This window comes from Carcharodon carcharias, chromosome 27 (genome assembly GCF_017639515.1).
Source record: "Carcharodon carcharias isolate sCarCar2 chromosome 27, sCarCar2.pri, whole genome shotgun sequence".
NCBI classification, from domain to species: domain Eukaryota; kingdom Metazoa; phylum Chordata; class Chondrichthyes; order Lamniformes; family Lamnidae; genus Carcharodon; species Carcharodon carcharias.
The window spans coordinates 16830406-16840098 of record NC_054493.1 but is presented as its reverse complement, the minus strand read 5'-3'; the positions used below and the strand labels follow the sequence as shown (position 1 = coordinate 16840098).

Below are 9693 nucleotides of genomic sequence, written 5' to 3'. Positions count from 1 at the left end.
CTGCAATAACGGCTGTTTCTAGCAAGTCATATTTAAGATAAGATTAGAACCAGAGGACACCAATAGAAGGTGATTGAAAAAAAGAAGCAATTGTGAAATGAGGAAAAAGTTTCTGTGTTTCAAGTGGGATCTGGAATGCACTGCCTGAGAATGTGGTGGAGGCAGATTCAATTGCAGTCTTCCAAAGAGAATTGGACAATTATCTGAAGTGAAAAAAAAAGCAGGGCTATGTGCCAAATATTGGGGTGGTGGTGGTGGTGGTGGTGGTGGGGGTGGGGGGGAGTGGGTGGTGGGGGGTTGGGGGGTGGGTGGTGGGGGGTTGGGGGTTGGGGCAGTGGAGGGGTATGTGCAGTGGGACTAGGTGAGCAACTCATGCAGAGAGCTGGCACAGACATGATTTGTTGAATGCCTTCCTTCTATGCCATAACCATTGTATGATACTATGATATAAGAGAGATGCAGTGCGCCAATGCTGGAGAGGCTGACTGTTCCGTGTGCTCCAGTGCAGGAGCGGCTACCTGCTGGGCATTGTGGCCTAAGCAAATAGAAAAAAAAAACTGGTGCCATTGTCAAGATTCTTGGGGGTGAAAGAAGTCTGTAGGAAGTGGTTTAATAAAACCGGGGAGCTGCAGGTTGAATGAAGTTCAAATGTGACCCCAGTGGCAATTATAAGCAGTAAACAAATATATCACTGATTTAAGTGAGATGTTTTTTCCATGTCCCAGCTCCTGTAAATACTCGAGGTAAAGGGGGTGGACTCTCAGGAGGCTCCAAACCATCATGTCTAACTGATATCTTCTCAGTGTAATGTGTTCCTACATTTAATAAAGTGTCAGAACTCCTCATTGTGCTTCGTGTCCAGTATCCTCCTTATCCGTGGCTGTTCTATTTTGCTTACTGCGGGAAAATCTTCCTGATCACTGACCCGTCCCTATGGCGGCTTCTATATCCAGAACACCCCGCGCTGCAGAAAGTCCTCTATCAATGACTATAGGAGTCCAGTGCGCAGGTGCAGTGTGAATGTGCGCTCTGAGCATGCTCAGTGTCAGTCATGGTGACAGAATGAGGAAGAGCGGACGGTTCGGGAGGATAGGAATGGAAACCACGGCTGGACTGGGAACTGGATCAACTTCTGGGGTAGGCCCCAGGCCCCGAATAAGAGGACACAGGCCCTGGGGGGGGAGGGGGTTCACTGGCGTGCGTTGTTCAGTGCGGTTCAGAGAGGCGGGGCTTCCTCCCCAGTGACAACCAGGGTTACCCAGGCAACTTGACGTCATGTTGGGTGAGGAAGGCGGGGCTTGTTCATGGCGCGAGGCGGCATGGGCGGCCATCTTGGCGAGGGAGTAGTCGTGGTTTCCTCGTCGGTGACAGTCCCGGGGGGGAGGGGAGGGGTTCACTGGCCGCCATCTTGTGTGCGGTGTTCAGGGAGGCGGGGTGACAGGCCCGGGTTACCCAGGCAACTGGCCGCCATCTTGGACAGGGTTCAGGTCTTTCCCATGAGAGTTAGAGACTGGGTTTGACAGATTTGGGGAAATAATATTCCACAGAAACTAGAATTGTCTGTTCTGAATTTCTGTCCTGTGCTTATCAGTGAGGACTCTTTCAACTCATTTTCCAGGAGTTGAGAGCAGGATTGATAGACGAAAAACCAAATCAAATCAAACATCAGGTCAAAATCTGAGTCAAGATTCATCAGGACCTGAATATCCTGGGCCTTTGAATGTGGAAGGAGAGATGTTTGTCTGTTCTGTCTGTGGAAAATGAATTCAAATATTAGTGTGACTGGGAAAGCACCGAGATACACACACGAGTGAGCTTGTCCCTGTGCACTGACTGTGGAAAGAGCTTTAACCAGTTACACAGCCTGAAAAAGCATCACACCATTCACAGTGGGGAGAAACCTTACATCTTTTCTGTTGGGGTCAAGACTTCAAACGATCGTCCAACTTGGAGACAGAAAAGGATACCAGCACTATGGAGAAACCGTGGACATGTGCAGATTGTGGTAAAGGATTTAGTTATCCATCCCTGCTGGAAATCCATCGGCGCAGTCACATTGGTACTGACTCCCTGGAGAAACCATGGAAATGTGAGGACTGTGGGAAGGGATTCTATTATCCATCCCAGCTGGAAAACCATCGACGCAGTCACACTGGGGAGAAGCCGTTCACCTGTTCTGTGTGTGGGAAGGGTTTTACTCAGACAACCTGCCTCATGTCACATCAGCGGATTCACACTGAGGAGCGGCCTTTCAGCTGCCCTTCCTGTGGAAAGCAGTTCAGGTGTTCGTCCAGCCTCACTGCACACCAGCGACTTCACACTGGGGAGAAGCCGTTCACCTGCTCCATGTGTGGGAAGGGATTCACTCATGCATCTGGCCTTTGGTCACACCAGCGAATTCACACTGAGGAGAAGCCATTCAGCTGCTCTTCCTGTGGACAGAGGTTCAGGAGTTCATCCAGCTTCATTGAACACCAGCGCGTTCACACTGGGGAGAGGCCATTCATCTGCTCCATTTGTGGAAAGGGATTCACTCGGTCATCCACCTTACTGACACATCAGCGAGTTCACACTGGAGAAAGGCCATTCAGCTGCACCTCCTGTGCAAAGAGGTTCAAGTGTTCATCTGATCTCACTGCACACAAGCGAGTTCACACTGGGGAGAGGCCATTCATCTGCTCTAAATGTGGGAAGGGATTCACTCAGTCTTCCATCCTGCTGACACATCAGCGCGCTCACGCTGGGGAGAAGCCATTCACCTGCTCTGTGTGTGGGAAGGGGTTCACTCAATCATCTAACCTGCTGTCACATCAGCGAGTTCGTAAATGTCTGCAGGGGTTGGATTCTGCTGTTAATCATGTCCTGGATTGATAGTCTGACAATATTTGGTTTGTTTCTGCAGACGTTAACCCGTATTTGCAGAAATTTTATACTCTGGATGTGTTGCTGATTTTCAGGGCTGCAGTGTCCCTTTTTAAAAGCGCTGTCTGTGATTTCTCCCCTTAATTCAAGAACTGAAAACAGGAACTTTTTTGCAATAAAATTATAAACTTTTACTTCAATTCTAAATTGATCTTTGATGCAAAATCTACAATTCAGTTTCTGAAAGATTTCACTGATTAATATCTCCAATTAGAAACTTCTGATTAATCCTTGCTGACAACTCTTACTGATTTACATATTCTTCACAGTGACACCTATTATGAAATGAAATTAACAAGGAATATTAAACAAAACAGTAAAATATTTTGCCGGCACTTCAATAAAAGCTTCAACAATCAAGATTGACATTGATGAAGCTTGGAAGTCACTAAGTTCAATCATTTCTGACACAGCAGCAGCAACATTTGGTAAAGGTGGAACCCACAACAAAGGCCGGTTTAAGACTCACTCAGCAGAGATGACATCTGTCAATGAAGCAAAAAGCAAAGCCCACCTCATGCACAAAATAAAAACACAGGATCAGCCCACATCAAGAAATCCAAATTGCCTGTGACAGTGAATATCTATGTGTACGCTTGGTCCGACCATCACCAAAGTTGCCCCCCTGAAATCGGCAGGGGATGAAGTACTCACCAACAAAAGTAAACAGATGTCCCACTGGGTTGAACATGACTGCGAGCTGTACCCTCGTGAGATGGACATCTCCCAGTCTCTGTTTGACTCTTTCCCACAGCTTTCTGTTTCGGTTGAGTTGGACAAGGAACCCTCATCACTTGAGCTCGAAAAGCCCATTGATCGCTTAGCAAGCAGAAAGGCACCGGCAAGGGTGGAATTTCAGCTGAACTGCTCAAACATAGAAATTCCCATCTCCTGCCACACCTTCATGACCACTTCCCTCTCTGTTACAAAGTCTCATAGATTGTCTCTCACATGCCCGTACGTGGTTCTCCATTACCCTAGGCATCAAGAAAACTGGTCATGGGACAGGTTATCACAACTCTGCCCTTGATCCCACTAAATAATACCCCTCTAGAAGTGGTCAGTGAATTCTGTGACCTAGAGTCCACAGTGACAGTTAATCTGTCTCTTGATGCAGAACTTGATACACGCGTAGGGAAAGCAGCTCCACCTATGGCCGACTCACAAATCGTCCATGGAATAACATCAAGCTGCCTCTCAGCACCAAGATGCTGGTTTCTTGAGGCCTGTGTCCTCAGCACCTTCTTGCCTGTCTGTGAAACATGGACATTTACGGTGATCAGGAAAGGAAGCTCAACAACTTTCACCTTCACTGTTTGCAGCACATTCTAGGCGTCTCAGGGACGGAATCAGGAATGCGGCAGTCCTCTCAAAGACGAATCTCCAAAATATGCTGGCTCTCATCAAGCAGAGGTGACTTCGCTGGCTCAGGTATGTTCATAAGATGGAGGATGGTCACTACAGTGGCTTGGCAACAAGTGCCAACACCAAAAACAATAACCCACAACTACACCTGATAAGCACTTCATATGTGACATTTGTGGCAGAACCTGCTTCTCACGGATTGGTGTCTCCAGCCATTAGTAAAAGTGAACAATATGCAGCTCTCCCTGACACTATGGGCAATTAGGAATGGGCAATAAATGCTGGCCTAGCCAGTGACGCACACATCCCACGTGCAGCTCTGGGGCTTTTTGCTTTACATGTGGCCATCTTGTTTGAAACAACAGAATGGGTGGGGCATCAGGGTCCCAGTGACCAGGAGAGAAAATTATTGATTCTTGAATTTATTCTCACTCTGCACAGAGAGGCTGGAGAACTGAACCCAGCCATAGTGGAGGGAGGGAGAAAACTGGGAGTGGAAGAACAAAATGGTGGAGATGGTGCGGTGCATTGGGTTCAGATTTTAACCCAAGGAGGAGAAAGTGTGTGTGGGATGGGGATTTACAGCTTTGGGGGTACAAGGGAGGAAAAATGTTCCATCAAAGCTGGAATCGTCTATTCTGAATTTATATCCTGTACTTACAATGATTAATTTTGTGAACTCTTTTTACAGGTATTAGAAAGGAAGAATTTGTAGACACAAAACTCAAAACAAATGTCTTGCTTTGAGTCACTTGATTATTCATCAACCTTTGAATTTGGAAGGAAAAAATGTTGTCTGTTCTGTCTGTGGAAAAGGTTTTAAGCATCAGTGTGACTGGAAAAGCACCAAGACACACACCCAAGTGAGAGTGTTTGAGTGAACTGACTGTGGAAAGAGCTGTAACCAATCACACAGTTTGAAGAAATGTCACTATTCACAATGGGGAGAAACCATAACGTGTTCTGTTGGAAATGTGTGGATTGTGGTAAAGGATTCAATTCTTCATCCCTGTTGGAAATCCGTTGATGCATTCACACTGGGGAGAGGCCGTTCATCTGTTCCGTGTGTGGAAAGGGATTTACGAAGACAACCTACCTGATGTTACATCAGAGAATTCACACTGAGGAGAGGCCCTTCAGCTGCACTTACTGTGGGAAGATGTTCAACAGTTCATCCACCCTCACAACACACCAGCAAATTCACACTGGGGAGAAACCGTTCACCTGCTCCGTGTGTGGAGAGGGATTCACTTGGTCATCCAGCCTTTGGACACACCAGCGAGTTCACATTGAGGAGAAGCCATTCAGCTGCACTCACTGCGGAAAGAGTTTCGGGCAGTCGTCCACCCTCACTGCGCACCAACGCACTCACACTGGGGAGAAACCGTTCACCTGCTCCATGTGTGGGGAGGGATTCACTCGGTCATCCAGCCTTTGGACACACCAATGAGTTCACACTGAGGAGAAGCCATTCAGCTGCACTCACTGCGGAAAGAGTTTTGGACAGTCATCCACCTTCACTGCGCACAAACGCACTCACACTGGGGAGAAACCGTTCACCTGCTCTGTGTGTGGGAAGAAGTTTTCTCAGTCATTCGATCTGGTGAGACACCAGCGTCTTCACACTGGGGAGAGACCGTTCACCTGCTCCGTGTGTGGGAAGGGATTTGCTCGGTTATTCACCCTCCAGTCACACCACCGAATTCACACTGAGGAGATTCCATTCAGCTGCACTACCTGTGGAAAGAGTTTCAGGCAGTCATCCAACCTTCTGACTCACCAACACACTCACACTGGAGAGAGACCTTTCACCTGCTCCTCATGTGGGAAAGCATTCACAAGGTCCTCCAGCCTGCTGAGACACAGGCAAATTCATAAATGATTACATGGGTTGGATTCTGTCATTATTGCTGCTGTTAATCATGTCCAGGATTAATTATCTGACAATATCAGGTTTATTTCTGCTGATGTTAACGATCCTTATAATTGGCAGGAGTTTAATATTCTGGAGATGTGACTGACTTTTGGAGCTGCAATGTCATATTTTAAAAATGCCACCACTGATCCTTCCTCTTAATTCAAGAACTCTGACCAGGAACTTGTTTACAATAAAATGATGAACTTTTACTTCAATCCTAACTTGATCTTTGATGCAAAATCTATAATCTGAAAGATTTCACTGATTAACATCTGTAATTAGAAAGTGCTGATTAATCCTTGCTGACAATTCTTCCTGACTTACACTTACTGACTTTCACAGTGAAACCTCCATTATGAAATTAAATTAATAAGGAACATCAAAAAAACAGTAGAACATTTTACAGGCACATCAATAAAAGCTTCATCAATCAACATTGATATTGATGAAGCTTGGAAATCACTTAGTTCAATCATTTCTGACACAGCAGCAGCAACATTTGGTAAAGGTGGAACCCACAACAAAGACTGTTTTGAGACCTACTCAGCAGAGATGACATCTGTCATCGAAGCAAAAAGCAAAGCCTACCTGGTGCAAAAATAAACACAACAGCTAGAGCAGTGCATAACTTTGAAGTAACCAAGACAGTTGTGTAAAAGAGACGGCGATGCTGTGCAAATAAACACTGGATCAGCCTTCATCAAGAGATCCAAACTGCCTGTGACAACAGAAATCTATGTTCTATGCATGATGGGATCAAGAGGGCGCTTGGTCCGACCATCACCAAAGTTGTACCCCTGAATTTGGCAGATGATGAAGTGCTCACCGACAGAAGTAAACAGATGTCCCACTGGGTTGAGCCTTACTGTGAGCTGTACTCCCTGAAACGGACATCTCTAAGTCTCTGTTTGACTCTCTCCCATGGTTGAGTTGGACAAGGAATCTTATCATTTGAGCTCGAAGTCCATTGATTGCTTAGCAAGTGGGAAGGCACCAGCAAGGATGGAATTCCAGCTGAACTGTTCAAGCACGGAAAGTCCCATCTACTGCCACACCTTCATGACCTCTTCTCTCTGTTGGATGGTAGGATCCATTGCACAGGACATGTGTGATGGAAAAATCATGGCAATAAACAAAAACAAAGGTGACAGAGGGGATTGGAACTACAGGGGCATCTCACTCCTTAGCATCATGGGGAAGGCCTTTGTTCGGGTCACATTTAAAAGACTCCATCTAGTTGCATAGCAAGTGTATCCAGAAGCACAGTGCGGTTTTTGTGCTGGCAGATCTACAGTGAACACGATCTTCTCCATACGCCAGCAACAAGCAAAGTGTATTAAAGCTAATATGCTGCCAGCTTCTGTGTGGAGAAAAGTGAAACATTATCATTACTGAGTGAAAGTATATCTTTAAGTGTGAATTACAATTTACTTGTATAATTGTGAAAGGTTTTGAAATGTTTGATTCTGTAAAGATAAGCTTCAGCCTTGAGCTTATGACCCAGAGCTCACCAGCTGTGGGAAGGTCCACATTCTTTCATTCTTTGATTGAAGAATGTTGAAGCTTTTGTTTACCTATGAAAGCTGATTTTTTTGTGTGATTTTTCTTCACTCATTTGGAAAGGTGTTTGAAGAAAGGACAAAAAAAACCCCACTCATGTTTGGTCAAAGCTGAGAAAATACCAAAATAATTGGAAAAACAAAGATAAAAATGGTATTTGGTTTGTCTTTGATCTGAAAATAAAGTTATGTAAAGTTGACATAATTGTGCACACATTTGAGCACCAATCCTTCTGCAAACAAGCATAAGAGTTAACCTCCTCCACTGACAACATAGTGATGATTTGAACTAAAGACTTTGCCTTTTAAAGATTTGACTTTATCCCATTTGTTATCTTTCAAAGACAAAGTGCTTGAGAATGGGACATATGGGAGTTATTTCCAAACTGATTGCAAATACTTCTGTCACTGATGTAAAAACACCATATTATGAGAATATTGAATTGGTCAATAAAGTTCTCCAGGGCTCCTGAATGAGATAGAATGGCAATTAATGTGACAGCCCACTTAGAATAAGAGAGAAAAATCACACCACCAACTGGGAATTGGAATGATTAACCCTGGGTATAGTTCAATAGAATACATTAATCTGGTATCTGCTAAATTCAAGTGAAGGCCAGGAAAGTGTAAATCAGGCTAGTATATTGATTGCTTTGAGATGTTTGTACCCTTGCCTCTAAACTGCATCTGATAGCCTGGCCATCACCTAAGGTATTGAACCATGCAGGGGGACATAAGCAAAGATCTTCAGATCGACACTCCCCTAATCTTTTGGTAACCTTATCTGAAAGTCAAGATTGGCTTATATCAGGTGGCAAATGTAGCACTATTTTGGGATACTGGTATGAGTGTGCAGATGTGATTTGCTATTTGTGGAGTAACTAAAGTGCAGAAATGCTTGGTGAAGCTGCACTAAAGAATGGTTCCCAGACATGCTCAGCTACTTGTCAACATAAAAACATTGAAGTGCTTAATGTGGGCAGGAGAATGAGACAACATTTTAAATCATCAAGGTATTGACACAAACTCTATGGGGAAACTGACTTTAAAACAATCAGGATTGAATTAATCACACTGGTATCTATCAGAAGGAGTAAAATTAAAGTGAAGAGGGATTTACAATCTGGTTTTAGAAAATATCCACAAGGTGGATGCAAGTGAACTGAGAGCTGGGGAATCTTTAAAATCCATCTATGAACTTTTGATTGAACCATATGTATTTACGACATGCTAATAATTTCAAATTGTGTGAGATGATCTGCAAGTGGGAGGATGAATCAAAGTCAGTAGTTATCACATTTTACTCGGAAAGTTTTTACATGTATTCTTGATGGCAGCTCAAGGGCTTGTGTTGCTGAGTCCAATAGTTCCAGTAGCTTTAGTATGTTATCGATGGTATGTAATCAAGAAATTGGAGAACAAGCTCGTAGTTTAGCTGGGTTAGCCAGAAAGCAGTAGTGAAAACTCAATAAGGATGTTCTCTTCTCAAGGTTGGGAAATGTGTAAGAAAACATTGCCAAATAACTTTATAATTTTTTAAGACATTTATTGATTATAGGAATAGCTCTCTCTCTCTCTTGCTCTCTCTGTCTCTCTTGCTCTCTCTCTCTCTGTGTCACTTTTGAAGAAAGCTTCTTGGGTTGACAAACACAGGACAGTGTAGCTCTGTTATCTCTTCCAACAATATTTCCCTAGCACAGACCCTGAAACAAGACAAACTGGATAGGTTGGGGGATTTCTCATGAACCATATGAATAAAGATTAAACAGGATGTTCCAGCAAGTAATGAGCCACAAAATGACTTCATGGTTTTGGATGGAAATAGCAAGGATTACCTTGAATATCTGTCCCTTGCTAATGGACAATTGAATAAGTTATTGACAAACCCCCTCCCCCCACCCAGAAATAAGGTACATGAATGCCCTTTTG

General features: G+C 44.3%; 1 pseudogene; it reads left to right on the top strand.

The window, feature by feature from the left end:
* Positions 1-1526: 1526 nt before the first annotated feature.
* Positions 1527-7964, top strand: LOC121270181 (annotated as a pseudogene).
* The last annotated feature ends 1729 nt before the right edge of the window (positions 7965-9693 follow it).